This window comes from Eptesicus fuscus, chromosome 3, assembly GCF_027574615.1.
Source record: "Eptesicus fuscus isolate TK198812 chromosome 3, DD_ASM_mEF_20220401, whole genome shotgun sequence".
NCBI classification, from domain to species: domain Eukaryota; kingdom Metazoa; phylum Chordata; class Mammalia; order Chiroptera; family Vespertilionidae; genus Eptesicus; species Eptesicus fuscus.
Genome location: NC_072475.1, coordinates 33798846 through 33826037, shown reverse-complemented (window position 1 = coordinate 33826037; position 27192 = coordinate 33798846). Strand labels below are relative to the sequence as shown.

The 27192-nt window shown below is 38.7% G+C and overlaps 1 protein-coding gene and 1 pseudogene across 6 annotated transcripts in view; both read right to left on the bottom strand.

Annotated features, from left to right (window-relative positions):
• The window catches only part of NLGN1 (neuroligin 1), a 698104-nt gene that overhangs the window by 558551 nt on the left and 112361 nt on the right, over window positions 1-27192 (bottom strand). The gene's annotated exons all lie outside the window — the stretch shown is intronic.
• On the bottom strand, window positions 18117-18743 carry LOC103286739 (glycolipid transfer protein-like; annotated as a pseudogene).

Genomic DNA, 27192 nt, shown 5'->3' with positions numbered 1-27192 from the left:
TATAAATGTATACTGGTACAGCCACTACTGAAAATGGTATGGAGGCTTTTACAAAATGAAAAATAGAACTGTCATAAGACCCAGCAACCCCTCTTCTGGGTAGCTACCAAAACTTTTTTTTTTTAAATTATTTGTGACAATGCATGTCCCCAGTGTTCATTGCAGCATTACCACAGTGGCCAAGACATGAAAAGAACCAAAGTGCCCTTCGATATATGATTGAATAAAGGAGATGTGGTACATATATACAACGGAATATTACTTAACCATAAAAAGATGAGATACTGCCAGTTGTGACAACATGGATAAACCTTGAGAGTATCATGTTAAGCCAAATAATCAAAAGGAAAAAGTAAAGAACCATATGATTTCACTTCATATGTGGGATATAAAACTAAAAGCAATAAATGAACAAACATGACAAACAAACAAAAACTCATAGACACAGACAACAGTATGGTGGTTACCAGAGGTAAAAGAGGATGGGAGGGAAGATGTAAAGGGTAAATGGTGTCAAATATAAGATGATGAAAGAAGATTTGACTTTGGGTAATGAACACACAATGTAATGTCCAGATGATGTATTATAGAATCGTACATTTGAGACCTATATTATTTTATTAAGCAACTAGAGACTTGGTGCATGAAATTTGTGCACGGGGGTGGGAGGTCCCCTCAGCCCAGCTAGCACCCTCTCCAATCTGGGACCTGTCGGGGGCTGTCCGACTGATGGTTTAGGCCTGATCCTGGGGATCAGGTCCAAATTGGCAGTCAGACATCCCTCTCACAATCCTGGACCATTGGCTCCTAATCACTCACCTGCCTGCCTGCCTGCCTGGTCGACCCTAACTGCCCCCCCTGCTGCCGGCCAGGTCACCCCCAACTGCCCTCTCCCTGCCAACCTGGTTGCTCCTAATTGCCCCCCTGCCAGCCTGGTCACCCTTTACTGCCACTCCTGCTGGCCTGGTTGCCCCCACCTACACCCCCCCCGCCCCCGCTGGCCTGGTCGCCCCAACTGCCCCCCCCCCACTGGCCTGGTTGCCCCATGCAACCTGCTGTTCAGTCATTTGGTTGTCCCTCAATAACCCCCCTGCCAGCCTTGTCGCCCCACACAGCCTGCTTGTTCAGTCATTTGATTGTCCCTCACTAACCCTCCTGCCAGCCCGTCGTAAGCAGCCATCTTGTGAGGGCGTGAGGGTTAATTTGCATATTACCTCTTTACTATATAGGATGTGACCCAATAAACTTAATTAAAATAAAGGTATATAGCATGTATTAGTACATATATAGCATGTGGTAAAAGCTTAAAAAATATCTTTCTTACTCTTTCATGAAGGAAAACAAAGTACTTTGGAAAAGACACTAATTAGATCTAATCAATTGGGACAAATAGAAAACTTCTACATTTATTACCTGGCACAGTGATATTAATCCTAATATGAAAAAAAAAAAAAGAATCTCAGTTCTTCTATGCCCTCCCTGGTCTTCCCCAGTCCATGTTTATGACTGCTTGAGTGTTTAGTTTCGGTAAAACTGTCTGCATTATTTAAATGGAAAATAGATATACTGTGCATCCCTAGGAACAGATAACATAATTATTCTTGGAGAGAAGGAAGTGCAATGGAGTTTTGGAAAAGAAGGAAGAGGTATGAAACAAATATAACAGAAAGGATGCAAAGCATCACAGAAGGAATGAAGACATCTCTGTGACTTGGTTGATATAAAGAAGTGAAGTGAGACCTGCTCTGCTTGCCTGCTTGCTCACCGGAGGGCTTAGAAGGAGTGAGAAGGCTGGCTTCCATGAGAGAGTGTGAATTAGAGGAATGCAGTATATGCATACCTACTCAACTTCCTCAGGGATAGAAGCTTTCTTACTTTCCTCAGTCTTTCTATCTTGGACTTAGCAAGTAGATTGTGACTATGTGTCCAAGAGTTGGAAGTTATTATAAAAGACCATAGTAAATAGAGTAGCTACTAATGAGTCCATTTATGCCATTTCAAAGACGACCAACCCCTGGGAACATCAGGGTAGCCATGTAAGAAATATTTGCTGGATGAAGGCCAAGAGTATCATCTACTCTGTGAAGGCATAGGCTAGAACTTATTTATATGTTAACTTAAGAAATAGCTACTGATTGTATGCTATGTGCCAGACATTGTACTGGGAACAAGAATGCAATTGGTACCACTTAATGAAACTCAAGCAGAAAGTTAATGAATTATCACTGTATTGATTCATATGACATTTAAGATTGTAATATGTGCTCTAATAACAATCTTAATTAGACTCTATTCATTTGTAAAATATTGACTCAATCAAATTTCTGTGCATTTAGTCTTTCTTGTAACTAACTGCATATCTATACGCTAAGAGTTTTCATAAATCGACTAGCTTGCTTTCGGATGCTAATAATACACTGTGTAGTTTGTAAGGTCAAACTGTTTTTCTGCATGCCTTGGAAATGCCACAGAAGATAATGTGACTCCTTCTTGCTTTCACATCTCATCTACTTTAATTTAGTTCTTCTTTGTCAGTACTGAACCTTAGCCCTTACCTCTTCCACCTTATGCACAGCTTTTCTAGTTTTTGAGAACAATTTATTCTTTCCTTTTCTACTTCAATTCTAAAATCTGTCATTATTCAAGAATTTAACATATGGGTGCTTCCTCACCTATGAACTGTGATATAAGGAAAGACAAGCACACTTTTATTTTAGACGTCATTGCCTATCAGATAACTTTTGTTTTCCATAGTCTCAATTTCATAAACCTCACTATATTTTTTCCCCTTACTTCTAACCCTGAGATTTTTCTTTCTTTTTGTTTATAACCCACTTTCTTCTCTTTCCAATCATCACTTCTTGGACGTTAGGGAGAAGCTGCGGACAGGAGAATCTAGACCAGGATGCTGGTTTTATTTTATTTTTTTAAAATATATTTTATTGATTTTTTACAGAGAGGAAGAGAGAGAGGGATAGCAAGTTAGAAACATCGATGAGAGAGAAACATCGGTCAGCCGCCTCCTGCACACACCCCACTGGGGACGTGCCCGCAACCAAGGTACATGCCCCCGACCAGAATCAAACCTGGGACCCTTGAGTCTGCAGGCCAACGCTCTATCCACTGAGCCAAACCGGTTTCGGCAGGATGCTGGTTTTATATTGGTAGGTCCTGACTTTATCAACAAAAGCATATTCATTTCTGTGCAAAAGATCGTCCATTCTTTAACCGTTAAACTCACCCAAGAAGGTGGCGAGGTGGTGAAAGTGGGAATCCAGTGTAAAATAACAGTCATCCTTTTTCAATCACCTCTGCTGTACGATTAAACCAGTATAATTTAAAAGCACTGAACTCTTTCCCACTACCTAGTTCAGTGGATGCCCAGCACTTCCAATTGTTTGGCTTCTGTGGCAGCCCCCAGGGGTAGTACTGAATGTTAATGTACCTACCTACATATTTTATGTTTTTCACAGTGAGCTGGACCCAACTAGAGGAATGTACTGCCTTTGAGTCACAAATCTCTCTCACCAGACTACACAACCAAAAGCCAAACTAGGGTATGTTTTCCTTTCTTTTTTTTTTTTCATGAAATGTATTGGGGTGACATTGATTACTAAAATTACATATGTTTCAAGTGTACAAGCAGCTGCAATCATTTCATCCGCAGTATAATTTGAACTGCCTGTTAGGAAACAAATTGCTGTTGCATCACTCTGTTCAATTTTCTCCTGACCATCAATCCAGAATGCAAGAAACACACCCAGAATTCAGGAATTTCCACCACCATTATCAGGACAAGCTTTGTTGAAGAGTATTTGCTACCTATGCTCTGTGAACAAATAGTTTATTCACGGAGGCTGCTTGATTGGAAGTCCTGAGCTACAAGTTAGAGAGTCAGCCTTTTTTTATAAGGTATAAAAATATTTTGACCAGGCAGTCATATTTTACCATTTTCCAAGTAGAGTCATTTTTTCTCTCTGCCCTTGCCATGATGTGACATTTAATTATGGATTCCCCAGAAACCTTTCCCTGAGGTCTTTTACATCAGAAGTACCTTTTCTGGGAGGACTCCAGGGGTGTTTTTCATCATGACAGCAGCTCCCTGTGGCTTAGCTTGCTATTAAATCCTGAGTTAATATAAGCAAACTCCTTCCATTGACAAGATAAACAATGTTTCCCTTTGTTTTCCAGAAGATCTACTAGGCTGGTTGTCAGAGCGGGGACCTTTAGGAGGTAGCCTTTTGTGTGGGTTAAAATCTTCACAGATACATGTGCTTTCCATCTGACCAGCCTCAATTACAGCACATCCTCAATCAAAGTTTGCAGTGTCTCTTCATCGCCTACCAAGTACAGGTTAAACCCTAGAAAATGGCCTTGTTCATCAAATGTGATTTCATTTTGTGGGAAGAGGATTTGAGACTAGATAGACAGATGATGATAGATATAGATAGATAGATGATAATAGATAGATAGATAGATAGATAGATAGATAGAGATAGATAGATAGATAGATAGATAGATAGATAGATAGATGATAAATAGATAGATAATGGTAGATGATAGGTACATCTAAATCTATAAAAATGTTTTCTTACCTCAAAATGGGGGCAGGAAGACCTTCTTTCTGGGACACCTAGACCCAGACTAAAAACGTTTTCTTCTAATTATAACCTGGTAGGATTGGCATGATTTTTGGTGTTTTATGTATTTCTTTAGCCATGCCACTAATGCACAGGCATGTTAAAAATACCAGATACTTTTAATTTGTAACTCCTCACTTTTCCTCATGTTTCCTATTTGTCTTTGTCATTCAGCCTGGTTTTATCAATGTTTTGCACTGTAAAAGTGAGGATACTCCTAAACAAAACATCAGAAAACTATATCTAGGAACATATAAAGAGGATCATTCACCATGGCCAAGTCGGATTTGTCCCAAGAATTTGAGGTTGGTTTTATAGCCAATTAATAAAATACACCACACCAACAGCATAAAAGACAAAAATCACATGATTACTTTAATACATGTAGGAAAAATATTTGAAAAATCCTTCTACACCTCTTCATGATAAAAACAAAAACAACAAAGTATACTAAATAAACTAGAAACAGAAAGGAGCTTCCTTAACCTGATACAGGGCATCTACAAAACACCCAGAGCTCATGTCACCATTTTAATTGTTAAATACTGAATGCTTTCCTCATGAGACCAAGCATGTCTACTCTTGATACTTCTATCCAACACTGGAATGGAGGTTTTTGCCATGACAATTAGGCAAGATATTAAAATAAAAGATACCATTTTAGAAAAGAAATAAAACTATATATAAATTCAGATGCTATCAATTTATCTGAAATTCTAAGGAATACATTAAAAAACTATTAGTACTAATAATGAGTTTTGAAATATTGAGGTTTAAAACATAAATATAAAAAATAAATTGTATTTCTGTATACTAGCAGTGAATAATCACAAAATGATTAAGAAAACAATTCCTTAGTAATAGCATCAAAATAATTATAAAATATTTAGAATAAGTTTAAACAAAATAAGTGTAAAATGAACAATCTGAAAAATACAAAGCAGTATTGAAATAACTTGAAGAAGACTTAAGTAAAAGAAAAGGCCTCCCACATTCATGGGTCAAAATACTTAATATTGGTAGGTTGGCAGTAATCTCCAAATTTATTTATAGATTCAATATAATTCCTCTCAAAATCCCAGGTGAATGTTTAGTATAAATTGGCAAACTGGTTTCAAAATTCATATGGGAATTAAACTGATCCAGAAAGACCAAGATAATATTGAAAAACAAAAAAACAAAAAACAAAGTTGGAGGACTCACAAATCACAGTTTCAAACTAACTGCCAAGCAAGATTGTGTGGTACTGGCATAAAAATAGAAATATAGTTCAATGCAAAGTATATGTACAAATGGCCAAAAGTTGTTCAACATCATTAGTCATCAATGAATGGCAGATCAAAACCACAATGAGATACTACTTCACATCTATTAAAATTGCTATAATCAAAATGACAGATTAAATAATAAAGGTTGTGAGGATAAAGAGTAATTTCAACCCTCACACACTGCTGATGGGAATGTAAAAATGGTACATCTACATTGGAAAACAATCTGTCAGTATCTGAAAAGGTTATAATACATAGTTTTCATATAACTGAGCAAGTTCACTCTTAGGTATATACCTAAGAGAAATGAAAACATATATTTCATGCAAAATCTTGCACACAAATATTCAAGGCAGCATTATATACAATAGCCAAAATGTAAAAAAAACAAATATCCATCAATACACAGAAAAATAAAACTCAGTATATTCATACAATGTAATATTCTCTGTCAATAAAAAATAATTAAACACTAATACACGCTACAATATGGATGAATTCTGAAAAGATTATGCTAAATGAAAGCCAAGTGATTACATATTGTTTCTTCTCATTTAAGTTAAATGTTCAGAATAGGCAAATTGATAGACACAAAGGAGATTTGTGGTTGCCTAGGGCTGGGAAGATTGGGAAAAAAATGGGTTAGTTTTCTTTCTGGGGCAATAAAAGAGTTCTAAAATACAATAATGATGATTGTACAATTCTATGAACATATTAAAAATCACTGATTCATACACTTTAAGTAGATAAATTGTGTGCTACATGAATTATCCTATATAATAAAAGCCTAATATGCTGTGTCCAGTAGTCCAGTCATCCATTCAAACAATCAAAGCAGAATATGCTAATGATATGCTAAGGCAACTCAACCGTTCGCTATGATGTGCACTGACCACCAGGGGGCAGATGTTCCGACTGGTAGGTTAGTTTACTGTTGGGGTCTGGCCAATTGGAACTGAGTGAGATGGGCTATACACACCCTGGAGCTGTCCTGCAGTCCTTCACTGGCTGGCCAACCTCCCGTGTCCCTCCCCGGCCCCAATCATGCACTGGTGAAGTCCCTCGACCTGGCCTGTGCCCTCTCACAATCCTGGACCCCTCAGGGGATGTTGGAGAACCAGTTTCAGCCAGATACCACAGGCCAGGCCGAGACCCCAGTGGTGCACGGATTTGTGCACCGGACCTCTAGTATGTCTATAAATCTGTTACATTTTTTGAATGAAGCTATTCTATATCAGCACTCATGTTCAGAACAGGAAATTATTTTTTGTTGGCTAGTGTGCAAACTCAGCTGACATGGGTCCACACAATTCCTCCAAGCAAACAAAATCTGAATTCCAAACATATTCACAGTAAATTTGGCTTTTATACTTATCATATTATCTAGTAATGCAAACAGTTTTGGGTTAGTAATATGGCTATGATTTGAAAGATTTTTTGTAAAAAGTAACAGCCATTTTAGAGTAGGTAAAATGAAATCCTAAATAGGTTCTCTGATTTACTGCTAAACATTAAAATTTCACATAAGCTTTAAAATGAACTGTTTGCACCAAAATTGTGCATTATTAAACAAGTCTTATACAAATGTTCATAGTGTTAATTTACCAATAATGAGAATTTCCAGACATGCACATAAAGCATGTCAAACTCACGGCCCGCGGGCCACATGCGGCTTACAACGAATATTTTTGCAGCACAGCCAATATAATGGCATGTAAGAAACATTTTAATAAAAATTTTGTAACTTAATTTTTACAATATCCTATTATACATAATCTATAATAATAAAAGGGTAATATGCTAATTAGACTGGACATATTCCAGACATCCTTCCTGACAAAGCCAGGGCTGGAGGGAAGCAAGCCCAGGTCCCAAGTGCCTGTGGGCAGCCCAAGGGAAGCCAGCCCGGGTCCCGGGTGCCTGCTGGCAGCCGGAGGAGGGAAGCTCACGTCCCGGGTGCTGAAGGGAAGCCAGTGCTGGCAGCTTGGAGAAGGAAGGCCTACCCTTGCACGAATTTTCGTGCATCAGGCCTCTAGTCTATATATACAAAAGCCTAAGTGACCATTTGACCATTTGTTCAACCATTCGACCATTCAGCCATTCAACCAGTAGCTATGATGCGCACTAACCACCAGGGGGCAGAACCTCAATGCACAGGCATGGAAACATGGCACAGACTGATGAATCTCAGAAGGAAGGGGGGGAGAGGGGAGGGTGGGAAGAGATTAACCAAAGATCTTATATGCATACTAGAGGCCTGGTGCACAGACTCATGGGCTCTCTCGGCCTGGCCTGCAGGGATCAGGCTGAAACCAGCCCGGTACACAGACTCGTGCACCAGTGGGGTCCCTTGGCCTGGCCTGCACCAGGCTGAATCTGTGCACTGGGCCTCCAACATCCCCCAAGGGTTCCCAGATTGTGAGAGGGCACAGGCCAGGCTGAGGGTCCCCACCAGTGCATGGATCCATTAACCGGGCCTCTAGTTAAGAATAACAAACTACAACATTCGCTAATGACTGATTACTATAATCATGCTGCATTCATTTCCCTTACACACCTTATGTGCAGGTGTACCATTTCTCTCCGCTAATACTAGCAGCAAATATATTAGCAGCTGATTGCCACATCATTGGTCTTGGACTAACTTATTTGGTGTGCGCAACAGGAAATATTTAGCTTTTGGAGAACAAGAAAAATAGGTTTATTTGCTTTACGCTTATTAATTTGTGCAGTTATTCAGTGTCTGGTAAGTCAATATTCAAGAAAAAATATTAATTTTTATTAAAGTGTTTTATTATTTTAGGCTAATGATTACTCATTTATTTCAGCCCTTTGTACTCAGCATGTCTCTATCAAAATAAACCTACGTTTCTATGAAAATTGAAGCTTTTGCTTTTTTTTGTGGCTCACATAAACTTAAATCTTGTTTATTTGACCTGTGTTAGCCTTTACGTTTGACATGCTTGATGAATATGGAATATACACAAGTGTATTTCTACTTGGAATTCACAAGTTTATTGTAGATGAATTAGGTCGAGATTGTAAAGTTATTTTATAGTTTAATAAATAGTTTACTAGCCTCTTTAAATATTTTATAGGTATGTAGATTTCCATGTGAAGGTTCATTTTGGTAACTCTATTAGTTTCTTTCTCACATTGTAATCCTCCTCAAGCTCCCAAGCTTCCTTCCTCCAAAGGAGAAGTCTCCATGAGATGTGACCAAGGAAACATTTTTGTTAGGAAATAAAAACAAAAGTGAGAAGGCTTCATCACGTCTTGTAATCATGTTCTGGTCCCTTTCTGTGTTTGTATTTCTCCTCTATTCCTTTGATATTGGATCTGCATACTTATATGTAAATCATGTTCCCTGGACATTACACTTCCCAGCACATCATATATAAATATATGCTTTGTCCAAGCTCAGAGATCCCAGTTGCAGGGCTTTGCAGGGAAGAAGGGTGGGGTACAGGACAAATTTCCTCCTTCAACCATAGATATCAATGAGCAATTTCACCTCCTCAGATGAGAAGGAGGAAAAAAAGAAGAAAAAAAGAAAGAATTGAACATAGGTAGAAAGCATTCCCTTTTTCATGAATTATGTTAAGTAGCCAATATAAAGCCTACAAATGAACTAAGCTGAATTCGTTTTTATTCCATTCCCACAATCCCATTGTCTCTAATGTAAAGCATCCACTTCCTTCAGCCTGTGCTTATCTTCCAAACATGAAATGTTCTACCTTTTCTGTGCTACCATCTGCTTGTGTTTGCCTGGGGAAGAAGTTCCTAAGAGCTACTCCAAAGACCAAAATCACCCTAAGGGAGATATGGGTCTAGAAAAATAAAATATATTTTTATACTGTGTTTGAATGACACACAATACAGGAAAGAATTTTGAAATGCCACCTGCAATTGGAAAAATAATATTTATATGTAAAAGGTATTTTTAAAAAATCATGTGGACGTCACCAATCCCATGTGCAGTATGAGTCAACTTTGGCCCTGAGAGTGACAAGCCTAACTGAATTGTCAATCTTTAATGTTATTTCAAGACCCTAGAGCAGAAAATTATTATACAGCCTCCTGTGTAAAAGGAATAACAAAAATAGCAAAAGCAAATTTCATCCCCAAAGGGACTCTGCTCCTCTCAAAACTGATCTCTATGCAGATTGGAGACAAAAAGAGTTGGCCTGGTGTGCAAGGAATCAGCTAGCTGACAACCTTTCTATGCTGCTGAAGAATGAAAAGTGAAATGTAATTTATGAACTGGTAAAAAAAAAAAAAAAAAAAACTTTAGTCCTTCTTATAAACTGATATAAGTGGCCTTTTTCCTAATCCTTTCAGCTTGATTTGCTGCCATCTAGGGCGTGAGATGGATTGGCTTCCTTAGCATTTTACCTCCCTTGTCTGCAGCTCTGCAATAAGTTCAAGTAGCCATTGAGGAACTGGAAAGGAGAAATTTGTTTCACCACGTCTGATGTGCAAGAGCCATAGAGAGAAAAGACATGAAAATAAGCCCCCATGTATAAAACAATAATAAAATATTCACTCCCTGGACTCAAGAGTGTTAGAATGTTGGCTTTCATTTATTTAATTTTTTCAAAGCAGTTGGAGTTCAAATGAATCATCTTTATATTTTTAATTTTATGTTCCCTTATAATCATTAAAAACATAAAAACTGAAATAGTAATATGAGATCAAACCAATGGAGCTCACACAGGCAAAGTGAAATTCATACCCTTCATCAGAGACCTATCAGACCCTTATCTGTCTGGTCTGATTTATAACTGATAAATAGTGTCAGAAAATGATGTGATGCCATGGTAATTGTACATAAGAAGGTCTGTACATAATCTAAGAGAAGGTCCACTGTTTTTTTTTTTTTTTTTTTTTTCACTTTCCTCCACCATTGCTGATATCAATTGCTCTCACCATTTTAAATCAGAGTTCAGCAGGAAACCATTACAATAATTGGTTGAAGATAATAACTCCAGCAGGAAAAATTCCTTCTGATGAAAAACGGGAGAAAAGGGGCTTTTTTTTTTTTTTACTGGGGGGGAAGGTGATTTATTTAGATTGCTTACTAAAATGAACTAGCTATTCACATAATTTAATTATCAATGTATTTCACAATGAATGGAGAAACAGCACATCTATTACTTTAGAAATATAGCATAATTATCATCCTGAACTAAAACATCTGAAAATTTGTTAGTTCAAATTAATTAGACCCAAGGACCTTAAAATTATCAATACTCAAAACAAAATATTGTTTAATAAAAATAATCATTAACATTCTAAGAAATGCAATATAAACTGTTGTCGGATTATTTCTGGAGAAAGAGTAGACATCTAAAATTATTTTCTAGATTTATAATTTAATATTTTAAATGTAATAGTAAAATACACATGATATACTCATGGAAAGAAGTAACACTAGGCAACCAGCCATATAGGGCTCTTTGTTACTTGGCTTCTATGTTCATTCACTAGTTAGTACACCTAAATGAATACACAATCTATCCAAACCCAATGATTTTTTTCTTCTGTCAAATTTGGCTGAATGGCAACTCTTTTCTGGGGAATTCAGTACATAAACACCATCCCTCAGTGTGACAAATGCCAAAAGACATAACTTTGTTACCTTTCAGACTGCATGTATTTTAAGAACTTAAGAAGTGAAGTCATTGAGAAGAGCTCCACATGCTAACAACCACAGGCAAAAAGAGAGATCAAGCACAGAAGGGTGAACTTGAAAAGTGGAGGCATAAACAAACACCAAGATTTCAAGGTGAAGTTAGGATCTCTCTTGAATCTCTCCTGGGTGATACATGTCCCTGTACGCCTGACTTAGAAACAATATATTACCATTCCTACCACCCAGGTGTTCTGCTTTGGAGAAAAGATTTCATCCGTCCCCCCTGACAGTACACCTGCTGAAAGCCACAGTGAAGAGGAAACAATGATTAGAGGAAGGGGGCAGGGAGGGAGAGAATGGAGAGGAGGTAAGACTATCAGTTCCAGTGAAGAGTCAAAACCCTAATTAAGAATTTCCTCTCTAATGACTCCTTCAAAATAAAAACAAGAGCAACCATTCCTAAAGATTGTGCAAGATTGTTTTTTTAAAATCTCTGTTCTAAATGCACTTATAACTCAAGCACCACCTACTGGTTCAGCACTGGATCTTCCTATTCACTCAACAACAACTCTGATTTGATTTGCTTTCAAATCAGCCAAGAAGACAATTCAATCTTTCAGAGGCAAAAGGCAGGCTATCTATTCAGTTAAAAATAACAGACAACCTAAAATTGTGCTAATATTTAAAACAAGGTGCTGAACAACCAACTTTTGGTGTCATATTAAAGTGTACTATTACAGGAATTGAAAGAAAACTTGTTAATACGATGGATATAACCTAGACACATGATGTTGAAATTGGTGTATGTTTCTGTGTTACTCTCATTAGTCACTAGATCACACACATTACTTTGCTAATTATTTTTATTATAAAACTACATTTATGATAATATATGGACCTTTCAGCATCTTAATACAAATAAACTGTGATATGTTTTTACTACACAGACAAAATGAAAATCTAACCACAAAAGACACTATTAAACGAAGAAACTTATAAAAATGACTCCCTCTGATTTAGCTGGTTACCTTTTCCAGTACATCAAGAATCAGAATATTATATTCTTGGAGAATGTGTCTTCGAATTAGGTCACTGGAATCAATTTTGCATTTGTTTTTTAAAAAAAGGTAATTTTTAGCCTCTTTCATTTCACAGAAAACTAAAGTAAAATAAAAACAATTGTTTTCACATAACTACTCAAAAAATACAGTTGGTTACTTCGTCAATCAAAATGCACCTCCCCAAAGTGTGTCTGTTAAATTTTTTCTAATTTGTTAAAAAGCAGCACTTCCAGGCATGGCCTCAAAGCCTAACTGGTAGCAGCATCTTAGGGCTACATTAACTGTGTATCCTAGGCAACCAAGTAATGGCTAAAGCACCACAGTGTTTGTTTAAAACGTGATGTGGAAAGCAATCAGAGGAGCTTCAATTCCGGGCAAATTCCTTTTCAATGTAAGCCTCACACTGTATTAGAGTGGTGCTATTGGCACCATTATAATTAAGATTGTGTCACCATATTTATTATTCTCAAGGATTTGTGACTGAGCTGTAAAAAATTAGTCATAGTAATTAAAAGATGGAAAACATCTAGTTAAGCTAAGATGTCCTACTGGGGCTTTTAGGATCCTAGAGAAGTGGATTAAGCAATTTAAATGATAGAAAATATGTTACCTTAAGTAGCGTAAAATACTATTCCAAGCACTGATAAATTGAAGGTGTCCATAAGAATAAATGTAAATATAAATTTAGTCTATACTTCTCTTAATAAAAATATACACCAGCTATTCTAAAACTATAATGATTATTCTTTATGATTTTTATTAAGCTAATTCCTCCGTGATTTTATCTTTTGATGAGTCTTGGCAAAGAGCAGCATGTTCATTTTAAAAAATTATTTTTCACTTTTTGATTACTTCAAGTAATGTCATGAGGCCAAAATCTAAATACATGTCACGTTCATATTTATATGCCCACATAAATTATAGAAGTAATATTTTGTTCTTGATGCATTTTTTAAAACAATTTATGTTGTTCTTCTATTAGTTTCCTTAAGTAGGAAATTTCTTTTCATCTGCTGTTTTTCAGATTGAAGAACTTGATTTTTTTAAACAGAGAAATAAGCCATAATAGGAGTAAGAGAGAAATGGTAGCTAACTTCTACTAAGAACCTGCTATAATAATTACACAATGCTATGTATAACTTATTTACTTCTTTTAATTTTCTCAAAATAAGTGGAGATATTATTGCTCCCATCTCACAGTGAAAAATTCATAGTTCCAATAGGACCCAGAATTCAAAGTCCATGAATTTTTTTTTATTCCTCTTGTGCATCTTAGAAGTAAAAATGTTATATCAAACATAATCCAGCCTACATTTAAATGAATTTAAAACATTAGAAACAAAACTTAGAAAGTAACGCTATTTTTCTTTTGATTCTCCAGCGTTCACTGTCAACTTTCATTGTCATAATTAATTAACAAATGTATAAAACTCATCAGAACTATAAACTCATCAAGAATAAAATGAAACTAAGAATTGAAAAAATAAACCCATTTCTTCTTAAAGCTGTCTAATATTAACACAATTGAAATAATGCATACATCACTGAATCCTTGCAGAGAAAAAGAGAAATATTCATTGTCTTCTTATTTATTTTGCCCTATTTTTTTCTTTATTGATTAAAGTATTACATGTGTCCTTATTCCCCAATGCCCCCCCCCCCCCACCCCACTTCCATTCATGACCTCACCCCCCTGGTGTCTGCATCCATTGGTTATGTGCAGGCATACAAGTCCTTTGGTTGATCTCTCCACCTTACCCCCACCCTCGCCTACCTTCCCTCTGAGGTTTGAGCATCTGATCTATGCTTCTCTGTCTCAGGATCTGTTTTTGTTCATCAGTTTATGTTGTTCATTATAACCCACAAATGAGTGAGATCATGTGATATTTCTCTTTCTCTGACTGATTTATTTCTCTTAGCATAATGCTCTCTGGGTCTATCCATGCTGTTGCAAATGGTAGAAGTGCCTTCCTTTTCACAGCAGCATAGTATTTCATTGTGTAGATGTACCACAGTTTTTTTAATCCACTCATCTGCTGATTGACACTTGGGCTGTTTCCAAATCTTAGCTATTGTAAATTGTCTTCTGAGACTCAATATGGTAATATTGAAATGGAAATAGTCATAGGTGTATGGTGAAATTACTCTGCAGAGCTGCTCCAAAAGAAAGAACTTGCTGGCCAAGGATCTCTCAAGATAGCTATCACAGCTTCTTAGAAGCCTTTTCCAAATGTATACATATTTGAAAAAGGCTTCTAAAAGCTATGATATGTTAAAATTCTTTAAATTTAAAACACAATTGTTTGGTTATTTTCAAAGATAATATATTACAGATTTTATTATCTACTCTTCATACCCAAATTTGATATTATTGTAAAGTAAGCTATAAACATTTTTACCTCTCTCTCTCTCTCTCTCTCTCTCTCTCTCTCACTATATATATATATATATATATATATATATATATATATATATATTAATATATTTTAATTTATTTCAATTAAGAAGGGATAGGGAGAGAGATAGAAACATCAATGACGAGAGAGTGTCATTGATTGGCTGCCTCCTGCATACCCTCTACTGGGGATTGAGCCTGCAACCTGGGCATATTCCCTGACCATGAATGGAACATGATCTCCGTTCATAGGTTGATGCTCAACCATTGAGCAACACTGGTGAGGCTACCTTTATATTTTTAAAAATCCTTCAAGTAAATCATGTATTTTGTTTTTATATTTAAATATTTGAGAAACAATTGAGTATATATATTTGGTTTCTCCCATCTTTTCCACTTGCAGAATGTTGAGCAAAGAAAAAGTAAGAAAGATATGAGTAAGCCAATGCCTCCATTTTAAAAGAAGGCAAGAAAAAAAATCAAGGTATTAGACAGGTGCTGTCTGATAAATGGTCATTAGTCACATGTGGCTATTGAATACATGATATGTAGTTAGTCCAAATTGAGATATATTGTATGTGTAAAATACCCATCGAATTTCAATGCTTAATGCACACACACACATACAAATACAAATTTAAAATGTCATTAATAATTTTGATGTTACTTAGTGTAATAATAATATTTGGAAATACTGGGTTAAATAAAATTTACTTTTAACATTTACTTCACCCATTTTTATTTTTTTTTTACATTTTTTCACATGGTCGCTAGAACATTTTAAATTATACATGTGGCTTAAATTTCTAGCTCACATTTTATTTTTTTGGAACAGTGAGTGCTGTGTTAGACAATCAAAGCATGTCACATTGCAGTTTAAATCTTAAGTCATTGATATTATCTACCAAATGCTTTATAAAACAAATTTCTTGTCCTGTTTTATTTATATCCTAACTAGTGACCCGGTGCATGGATTCATGCACATTGAAAGAAAATTAATTAGCAGAAATATTGTAATATCGCTATTTGCCCTTTCTCTGTAATAGAAGTGTCAACCAAATTCATGATCAACAATGACAGATTGAAACACATGCATGCGATTAGCACCAGTGAGAGCGTTATGTGCATCGTGCATGCGCGAGTCAATGTTTATTTTTAAATTGCTAGTGTGTGTCATATGTACCGCCTGGTCGGTTGGATGGTCAGACGTACATATGTTTAGTCACTTAGCCTTATATATACACTAGAGGCCCGTTGCACAAAGAGATTCGTGCAATAGGACTTCCTTCCCTTGGCTTCCAGCACAGGTTTTCCTCTGGCACCTGGGACCCAGGCCTTTGCTCCAGCCAGAGTCTGCCTTCTTGGTCTTTGCTGCAGACTCAGGCCGGAGTCTGCCTTCTTCGACTTAGCAGCAGACTCTGGCTGGAGTCTGCCATCTTCGTCTTTGCTGCAGCACTCCGCTCCTGTAGATCCCTTCACCCCCTGCCCTCCCTCTCATAGCAGGCGTCCTGCTCTGCCTGGCCACTCCGTGTCTGGAGCAGCTGGGAGGCTGCCATCTTTGGCCTCCTAATTTGCATACTCATTCTGATTGGTTGTGGGCATAGCGGAGGTACGGTCAATTTATATGTTTGTCTATTATTAGGTAAGATAGACTAGAGGCCCGGTGCATGAAATTTGAGCATGGGAGGGGGTGAGTCCCTCAGCCCAGCCTTAAACTTCTTGCAATCTGGGACCCTTCGGGATGTCCGACTGCTGGTTTAGGCCCAATCCAATGGACATCCCTCTCGCAATCTGGGACTGCTGGCTCCTAACCGCTTGCCTACCTGCCTGATTTTTCCCCTAAAACTCAAGCTTCTTCTTTTTTTATTTTTAATATTTATATTTCTTCTTTATTTTTTATTTTAAAATTTAAGCTTCTTGAGAACATGAGGCATTTAATATTATTTCATAGTCCTTACAGAGAGCTAAGCATGGTAAACAGCAAATAACACTTATGGGCTTCTATACAAACACTTTCCAACCAGTAATGTTTTAATAGACAGTCTCCAAAAACTTGAACTGGAAAACCTAAAAGTAGAGTGCTCAGATTTCAGGTATCAGGTGCTATTAGCAGGATTTCTATCCCAATTAAGCTCTCAACAGTCTGGACAAACTGCCTTCACTATCTCCAAAGGTTTTTTTGTTTGTTTGTTTGTTTTTGTGATTCCAAAATAGAGATTTATTTATTAAGAATTATTTAGTGTTCACATAAAAATTACCAATTGTTCCTCATTGGGTTTTTAACACACATGAATTCTTTTGGGGGGGTCCCTCTATTCACCCCAACACTTTCAAAATACAGCTCTTGTTAGTGCCAGGAGGGACAGTTAAGGCAGTGAGGTATTTCCTTGGGTCTCGGCATCAGGAGGGCTCATGGTCTCCCCTCTGAGAGAACACACATGATACATAGTTTCTTAGGTGGGGTAGGTTATCCCTGGAGAAAATACTTATGCAGAAAAATGCAAATTCAGTCATCTGTGGTCAGTTACACTTACCTAATAGCTTTAAAATAAAGTCCTCTTGGTCAAGGTCATCAAAGTCTTGCTGTTTGTTTTCAACTATAAAAAACTGTCTGGAAAAAGACAGTAGGAAAGAGCGGGGTCTATACTGACAGCGCTGTGACACTGGGCTGTGCAACCACAGGAGAGCACACAGCAGTCTGCTTTTAAAAAAATCCTGTATAATTTCAAATCAGACTCCTCATGGTCATTACTCGACTCAAAACATCACTGCACCAGATCCTCATTTTTAAAATGAGGTGTATGCACCACGTGGGGGTCGGGGCCAGAAAACCCTAGGACTTGATTTATTAGCAACATTAAGTGATTTTTATCACACTAAAATGAAGGCAGTCGGTCTGAGCTGCCGTGAAATTAAAGGTGATTCAGAAGTAGGGTGGTTATGTATTGCTCTGTTAGGATAGACCTCAAAAATGACTTTTCAGAAACCAGGGCTGTCCCCTGCAACCCCAGCCAGACTCTGGGCCGCTCTGGGGGACACAGGCCAAGGCGGCCTGCCAGCTTGCTTCACAGTGATTCTGGCTTGTCTGTTTCTGGGAGTGCCGGCCACTGGGCACGCCTACACCTTATAGTTGATCTCTGTGTTCATCTTGGTGTACATCTCGTAGAGTATGTCAATGGTGGCCGTTGGTGAACAGGAACAGGCGGACCTTTTCCAGGCACTCCTCCTCCGTCATGTTCTGGCCCCTGGAGAGCGCTTTCAGGAAGTCGGACTTGTAGGGCGTAGCATACAGCACTGCCTGGAAGATCTTCTGCACGACCCAGCCGTGGTACTTCTTGAGTGCCATCTTGTAGGCCTTGGTGGCGTTGACGTGGATGAGGTTGGGGTGGCTCTCATCCCACTCCCTGTCACAGATGTACTGCAGGAAGACCTAGATGAAGCGGAGGCCCCTTTCAGCCACATCAGCACCAGCGTGGCCTCCACATTAGGCCACTCTGCTCCATATATTTCCTTCTCCACCTCCAGGATGTTCTGCAGGGTTTGGAACTTGGCCGGGTCGGTGTTGTACACAGCTTTGATTTTCGTGATGTTACCACTTATGTCTGCCTTGATGGGCATAAACCCTGGGGACCCAAGGCAATCGAAGAAGGTTGGCAGGTGGGACCCTGCCTCCAGGTAGGGCCCGGTCTCAATCTGCTTATCTGTGGGCAGCGGCTTCAGCAGGTGCTTGGCCAGCGGAGCCATTTTGGGGTTGAGGCCAGTGGTGATGCCATTTTCTAACTTGATCTTTCTCTTCCTTCCCCAGCACACTCCAAACCTACTCCAGACTGACCACTTAGCCTGCCATCAGAACCATGTTCTGCCCATTCGCCAGTCCCCATTTCCACCCTACTGCCGTCACCAATTATTGGAGCCTGAGAGCCGGGAAGAGGGACCAAGAGGTCTGCCTTCCACCCACTCGCCAGTCCCCGCCTCACTACTCACTCTGGTTCCCCCGTTAGCCATCCCCTGATCAATCGGAGCCTGCAGGCCGGGAGGGATGTACCAAGCTGTCTGCCTTCCACCTGCTCACCAGTCTCCAGTGCCACCAATTGATCAGAGCCTGAGGGCCGGGGGGAGGGACCAAGAGGTCTGCCTTCCACTTGCTCACTAGTCTCCACTGTGCCATTCACTGCGGTTCCTCCGTTAACCATCCCCTGATCAATCAGAGCCTGAGGGCCGGGGGGGGGGGGGGTGAATGGACCGAGAGGTGCTCAATGCACCTCTTGGTGATCGGTCGTTTGGTCGTCACGGTTGTCACATAGAACTAATAAAGTTATCTCCTATGCATACATAAGCATATATACATATTTTACTCTCCTATTCAATGTTATATTATTAATATCTAGAATAGCATCTTGCTAATAACAGGTGCTCAATCTATAACCATTGACTGTATTTTGAACCAATGTATTTTTCCAGCACTAAACACAATTCAGAGTAGGAGAATCTGCTTCCCAGCCCTTTCAGAAATTCTAAGTCCCATAAATGAAATATTTGAAACAAAGTGGCATGTAAATGAAAAACAGAAATGATGAAGCTTTTATAATAATATGAAAATTTGCTAATTTATGAGTTCAACAGTGTATTTACTTATAATGTGAGCAACCTTGAAATTTTAAAATGCATTCAACCTTTAATATAAGCTAGCATGGTTATAAAATATTTTTGAAGCTTTCTATTCACTGTTGGTGATACCTCTCCTTCAAAGAAAAGTTCACTTGCCAGTGAGCATCTTCTATAAACAACAATAACTCAGATTTGCATTTCATCAAAAGCATTATGATAAATTAAGAGAATCATTAGAAAAGCTTAAATATTTTACATATTGCTTCAGTGTGACTTCAAGTTTATGGGGTGTGTATATTTAAAACCACCCACAGTTTATGTCATGGGTAAAATAAAACGTTAAAGGTTATAACAATCTTTAGATGCAAAGCTTAAAGAATTGGGAGAGATGGAAATAAAATGAAGTTCTTGCAAGCCCCACCAGCTCAGAGGTCCAAAGAAGGCCCAAGAAGTCTAAATGCAGGAGTCAGAGGTCTTGTCTGAGGCAGGAACCCTTGACCCACTGCTGAATCTAATTGTCAACAACAACAAAAAATGTTTTTTAGAGGCCCTTAAAGCTTAAGATGCATTTGCTAGGAGTTTATGAGAAGCACATAGAGGAAAAGACTTAATTTGCTCAGTGGGTCTGAAACCCCACTCCTTTTTTTAAATATATATATATATATATATATATATATATATATATATATATATATATATATATATATTTCTATCTCTCTCTCCTTTCCTCTCTGAAATCTATATATATATTATATATTTTATATATATATATATATATATTATATATAATATATATATAAAACCTTAATATACAAATAGACCAAATGGCAGAACAACCGAACAATGGAAGAACTAGTTGCTATGGCATGCACTGACCACCAGGGGGCATGACAGGCGTCGGCTACAGTGGGATGGTGGAGCAGGTGAGTGAGGGCACCAGACCAAGGCAGGTCGCCAGTCACTGTCATCGGGGTGAGCCTCTGGTGGTTACTGAAAATTCTTTGCTCCTGCCCACCACGGTCCCGCCCAATGCTCGCACCTGCTGCCAGTGCCGGCCCTACTCACTCAGCACCTTCAGTGGGTGTGAGTGGCAGCTGCCAGCCCTGATCACCCCTCAGGGCTTCTCCACCTCCCCCTGCTCCTGAGGGGCGATCGGGGCAGCAGCTGATGGTACCAGTACAGCTTGTACCCACTGGTGGCGCCAGCCCCAATTGCTCTGCACCACCAGTGGGTGCAAGCAGGACCAGAGCTGTTAGCACGTGGGAGCGGCGGCAGCAGGAACTGGGCTTCTGGCAGACAGGGGACCAGGGGCCATGGCGGGCGAGGCTGAGCAGGGGCGTGGAGGATGGGCTGAGACCCGCCCCTGTCCCCACCGCAACCTCGCACCCACAGGTCTTTTTAAGGTGCACAAATTCGTGCACTGAACCCCTAAGCCTAATATGCAAATTGTCCCTTTGACCGGGAGTTCTACCACTTGCTATAACATGCGCTGACCACCAGGGGGTGGCGCGGAACATGGCGGGCGTTGGCAACACTCTGAGACCTCTCGCTGGCTACCTGGGGGAGGGGGTGATGGGGATGGAGGTGTGGTGGGAATGCGGGGTGTCCGCCAAGCTCGCTATCACTCCTCCTGCTACCCTCCCTTGGGATGCAACTACTCACCATGGGTTCATGCAGGAGCCAGTCTGCCAGGCCGGCCAGGAGAGAGCGCGCTGCCCGCCTAGCTTCCATGCGCCACTGCTGGGCATCTCAGAGGCCCACACTGCACCCTGGCCCACAGCATTCGGCCGCGCTCACCGCATCTCCATGTGAGGACTCAGGTGCCGTGACTCATGCAGAGAAGGGGTGTGCGGAGGCCCGGGGGCCCAGGTGCTGCCCAAGGCCCAGAGGTCAGCTGGGATCTGCCCTTCCACACAAGACACTCACACTTAGATCACAGGCCAGACCTAGGGACCGCACCCATGCACGATTTCGTGCACCGGGCCTCTAGTCAATGATAAGAGAGAATCATTGATCGACCACCTCCTGCATGCCTCCTGCTGGGGATGGAGCCTGCAACCTGGACTTGTGCCCTGACCAGGAATCGAACTGTGACCTCCTGGTTAATAGGTTGATGAACCTGCTCCATAATTCCTTATCTAAAAAGTATATTATAATTGTCCCCTTAACACAGATTTTTGTGAACTCATTTGAATGAAGCTCTAAGTACAGTGTCTGTAACAAATACCACAGACTTGGTGTCTTGACTCAAGAGCGTTTAGTGCTGGAGACCTAAGGTCTGAAATCCAGCTGCTGCAGGGCCATGCTCCCTTTGAAGGGTCTAACAGAATCCTCCCTTGCCTCTTCCTGGCTCCTGGTGGCTCTCATAACACACAGTGTTGCTTCACTTGTAGCTGACTCACTTTAAAGTCTGTCTCTGCTTTCACATGGCATTCTTCCCCACATGTTATCTCTGTCCTTCAAGGACACCAGTCACTGGATAGAGGGCCCACCCTAATGCAGCCTAACTCATCTTTTCTAAATACATCTACAAAGACCCTATCTTCAAATAAGGCTATATTTTGATGTTTATGGTGGACATAAATTTTGGATGGGCACTATTCAACCCATTATATATATTTAACTAATTCTAAGGTTCGCATGGCTTTAAGTAAAATAAGAGAAAGGTAAAAAAAAAACACACAATAGAGTATAAAAGCCACTCTTATATACTGTCTTCTTGTACATACATGCAATGTCTAATTTGAACTGCAGTGCAAAAATATTCCTATTTAATTTCCAAAATTAGACTTTAAGAGATTTTTCTACTAAAGATTTCTGTTGGCTTGTGTGTTTTTTAGGTTTTTACATAGACTAGCCATATCTCATCAATCTGTCACTTACCTCCTGTCACTAAGTCTAGCCTTTTTTCTCTACATCTCTCATATCCATTTTTCTTTCTTACTTCTTACTTCTACCAAAATTTAACACCTCACACCAACATGGATATAATCACTGTCAAAACAATACCTGCCTCAAGACTTCCGAATCATGGTATAAACCACTAGAGGTTAATTTCCCAACTTTTTATTCACCTTTTCACATAATCACTAAACCATCAATGATGGCTCCCCATTTCTTTGAGGTAGAATCTAAGCTCCACAAACCAGATGCAAACACTTTTATGTTCCTACCTGACTCACCCAAATATACTTTCTTTTATAACTAAATGGAAAAAATCTCATCTCCAGGAAGTCTGAGTTTATTGTGTCTGATGTCCTCCTTCACTTCTTGATTGCAAGAGAAAGTAATTACAGAAATCCCTTCTTGGCCACATCAAAAAATGTCCAGAAATATTCTGCCTTCATCTCCAAAGGAACTTTTAACTAATATCCCAAGGTTGAAAGGATTTGTAAATGTACAGTATGCATTCTCTGAGTGAAAGATAAAGATGTTGAATACATATTTGTTGTGGATGGGGCCCCACAGCACATGCAAGGTATTGATCCTCTTTTGGAGACAAAGAAGTGAAAGTGAGTCAGGCAAAATCTCTCAGATGAAAGGTTAGAAATTAGCTTTTGCCAAAGTGAATTTCAATTAAAAGAAGAATATTCATTTGGAAATATCCAGCAGATGGTGAAAGGAAAGCCTGGACTTTGTCAATATCATTTCTAGAAGATCAGTTAAGATGCTAAAAGGGCAAAATACTCTAGCATTTAAATAGATCAGTCACAAGCACACATGAAAGATATGGGTGGGACTTAATTATTTCAATGAGTAGTATTAGAAGATGTGTTTGATGAAAGTTTTTCTATTTTTTTTTAATATTTGGGGAAAAGGTATTTGTCTGCAAAGAAAAATATGTCTGTCCTGGAAAGTCAGCTCTGTGCAATACATAAGATTTCTGGGAATGGGCATTTAAGCTTGCCATTTGACCATTGACATGATCCCATGATACATTTATGGTATCCAGATTTTTCTATGCCCTAATCAGCACTCCTGCTGTTTTCACTGTTGCTTTCTCTTTTCAGACATAGATGTGGGTTTTCTGGGAGTTAAGGAACCATAAAAAGTCAAACAGCCCTGACCATTGCAGCTTGGTTGTTTGGAGCATCATCCTGTACACCGGGAGGTGGCAGACTCAATTCCTGATCAGGGTGCATAACCAGGTTCTGGGTTTGAACCCCCATAGGGTGTGTGCAGGAGGCAACAAACTGATGTTCTCTCTCACATTGCTGTTTCTCTCTCTCTCTTTCTCTCTATTTCCCTTTCTTTCTCTAAAACTCAATATAAAATATTAAAAATCAAAAAAATCCTAATTCTGTTTTCAACTAAGAGATATTGAGTAGAAAAGTTATGCTTGAAGTTTCTTTGTCTTTCTCTCGCTCTCTTTCTCACCTTCTTTTACTCCCCTGATAAACCACCAGAAACTTCTGATCTTCTTCTTTATTTTTTTAATAAGAAAATAGAAAGTGAGCTGCTTCTGAAGCAAGGAACATAACTTTTATTATCCCTATTCCCTGTTACTGACTGTTATTAATTTTAAACTTTTGTTGCATTTTTCAGGTAATAAAAAAAGCAATAAAGTAGTCCTTTAGTACAAACTGTACAACACTTGTGGTTTGCTTTAGAAATCAAACATACTTTGTAAAGGAAAGTAAAACTATCTATAGCTCCCAAGATAAACTAAATTAGTTATAAACCAAAATGGAGAAAAACATTCTTTATTTATTCAACAAATATTTGAGAGCTTGCTATGAACAAGGTATAGAGCAAGATGAAAGCCACAAGCCATTCATACCATTGCTGTATCCTCCCAAACTGCAAATGAAGCTCAGAATATATATATATATATATATATATATGTATATATATATATATATATATACACACACACACATATATGGCTAATATGCAAAGTGTCCCCTTGAGCGTTCAACCAGGAGACCAGTAATTCGATTACTTGCTATGACATGTGCTACCCACCAGGGGTAGACACTCAACGTAGGAGCTGCCCCCTGGTGGTCAGTGCACTTCTACAGCCAACCTCCTATGGCTGACCAACCTCCCATGATCCCTCCCCCAGGCCAGCCAGCCCTGATGACCCCCCATCAGGACTGGGCGAGATGGCCCCTATCAGCCCTGATTGCTGGCCAGGCCAAGGGACCCCACCCGTGCACAAATTCCTGCACCGGGCCTCTAGTGTTATATAAGACTCCATCTTAGCAGACTGGAGGATAAAAGATTCTTCTGCTGTCCTTGAAGAAATTAAAGGACATACTCTGAACTGTCTATGGATAAGGTCACATGGCAAGGAATGGGAGGTGGCTTCTAGAAAATGAAAGTGACCCTTATCCACAAGCCAGCAAATAAGTGGGGACCTCAGTCTCACAACTAAATGCTGCCCATAATCAGAGGAGCTCCAAATTGGTTCTTTCCCCAGTGGAACTTACATTTCTGCCTAACACCTGGACTGTAACCCAATGGAATCCCGAAAAAGAGAGCTTAGCTCAACTGAACGGTGACTTCTACACCATTGAACCTGACATCGTGAATGTGTGTTGTTTTAAGTTGCTGAATTTCACAGGATTAACTATGAGCCATAGGAAACTAACACAGTACCTATTTATTGTCTATATTCTAGCCTGAGGCCTCTAAACTGATCAAATAAATTAAGGAATATTTGGGGGAGGGAGTCTACTTTTACTAGTAGAAACTAACATTTTTTAGCTCTGCATTGTTGAAGACCTTTGTATGTATTACAGTAATTAGACTTCTAAACATTGGAGACCCTCAAGCTTCAGTCCTTGGCACTTTTTTTCCTATTCTCATTCTCACTCTAGGCCAGTAGTTTTTAATCTGAGGAACATGTAGTAACTTTGGGTTTTTGAACAACAACAAAAAGAAAAGCAGAGACAAAAAAAATGTAGTGAGATAAAGTTACATGAGATAGTACATCCTTTCCAGTATGTAGGTTGTGTATATTTGTGATGTAGAATATTATTTTAAGTGTGGATAGTGGCCAAAAACATTGAGAAAAACAGCCCTAGGTGATGTTATCTTGTTTCATAGTATTAAAAAGTATCTATACTAGGATGGAGTTATGTTAGGTCAATTCTCTATCTCTAGACTGTACAATTTCTCAGAACCACATGTATATGGGCAAATTTAACAAAAGAGCTAAAAACACACACTCGAGAAAAGAAAGCCTCCTTAATAAATGGTGCTGGGGAAATTGGAAAGCTACATGCAAAAGAATGAATATAGATTATAGTTTTCCCCATGTACAAAAATTAATTAAAAATGGATCAAAGACCTAAATATAAGATCTGAAGAAATAAATTACATAGAAGAAAACATAAGTACTAAACTTATGGATCTTGGCCAAACAGGACATTTTATGAATTTGACTCCAAAGGCGAGGGAAGCAAAGGTAACAATAAATGAATGGGACAATATCAAACTAAAACGCTTCTGCAGAGCAAAAGAAGCAAATAACAAAAGAGAAAGGCAACCAACCCAATGGGAGATGATATTTGCATACAGCTCCAACAAGGAGTTAATATCCAAAATATATAGATCATACAACTCAAGACCAAACAAACAAATCAATTAAAAAATAGGTAGAGGATCTGAACAAACATGTCTCCCAAGAATACATACAAATGATCAACAGATATATGAAAAGATGCTCAACTCCACTAGCTATTAGGAAAATGCAAATTAAAACTGCAATGAGATACCCCTCACACCTATTATAATGGCTATCATTAATAAGACAGGTAATAACAAGTGTTGGAGAGGATGTAGAGAAAAGGAACCCTTATTCACTACTGGTGAAAATATAAACTGGTACAGACACTATAGAAAACTATATGATGGTTCCTCAACAAATTAAGAATAGAGTTACCATGTAACCCAGTAATCCCTCTTCTGGGTACTACCCGAAAAACTTGAAAACATTTATTTGCAAAGATATATATATACCCCTATGTTCATTATTCATGGAGATAATCAGTGTCCTTCAATAGAGAATGGATAAAGAAGATGAAGTACATACATACTATGGAATACCGCTCAGCCATAAGAAAATATGAAATACTGCTATTTGCAACAACATAAATGGACCTTGAGAATATTATGCTAAGCAAAATAAGTTAGACAGAACCATATGATTTCACTCATAAGTGGGATATAAAACTGAGACTCCTAGACACAGACAATAGTATAGTGGTTACCAGAGAAAAAGAAGGGGTAGTAAAGGATAAAGGGGGTCAAATATAAGATGAAGATGATTTGACTTTGGGTGATAGGCACAGAATGCAATATACAGATGATTTATCATAGAAATGTACACTTAAAACCCATATGACCTGATTAAGTATTGCTATTCCAATAAATTTAATTTTAAAAGTTTCAAGTATACTTCTCAGCATATTTTTGTGATTATTAAAATTTTTACTTAATTTTTTACATCTTACCTCCTATTTTAGAAATAATTTTGCATTATAGAATTATAACTGAGGGGGATCATATAGGCAGGCAATGAATCTATTATTCAGGATCGTCACTGATTTAAATCTGACATGCAAGGATCATATCTACG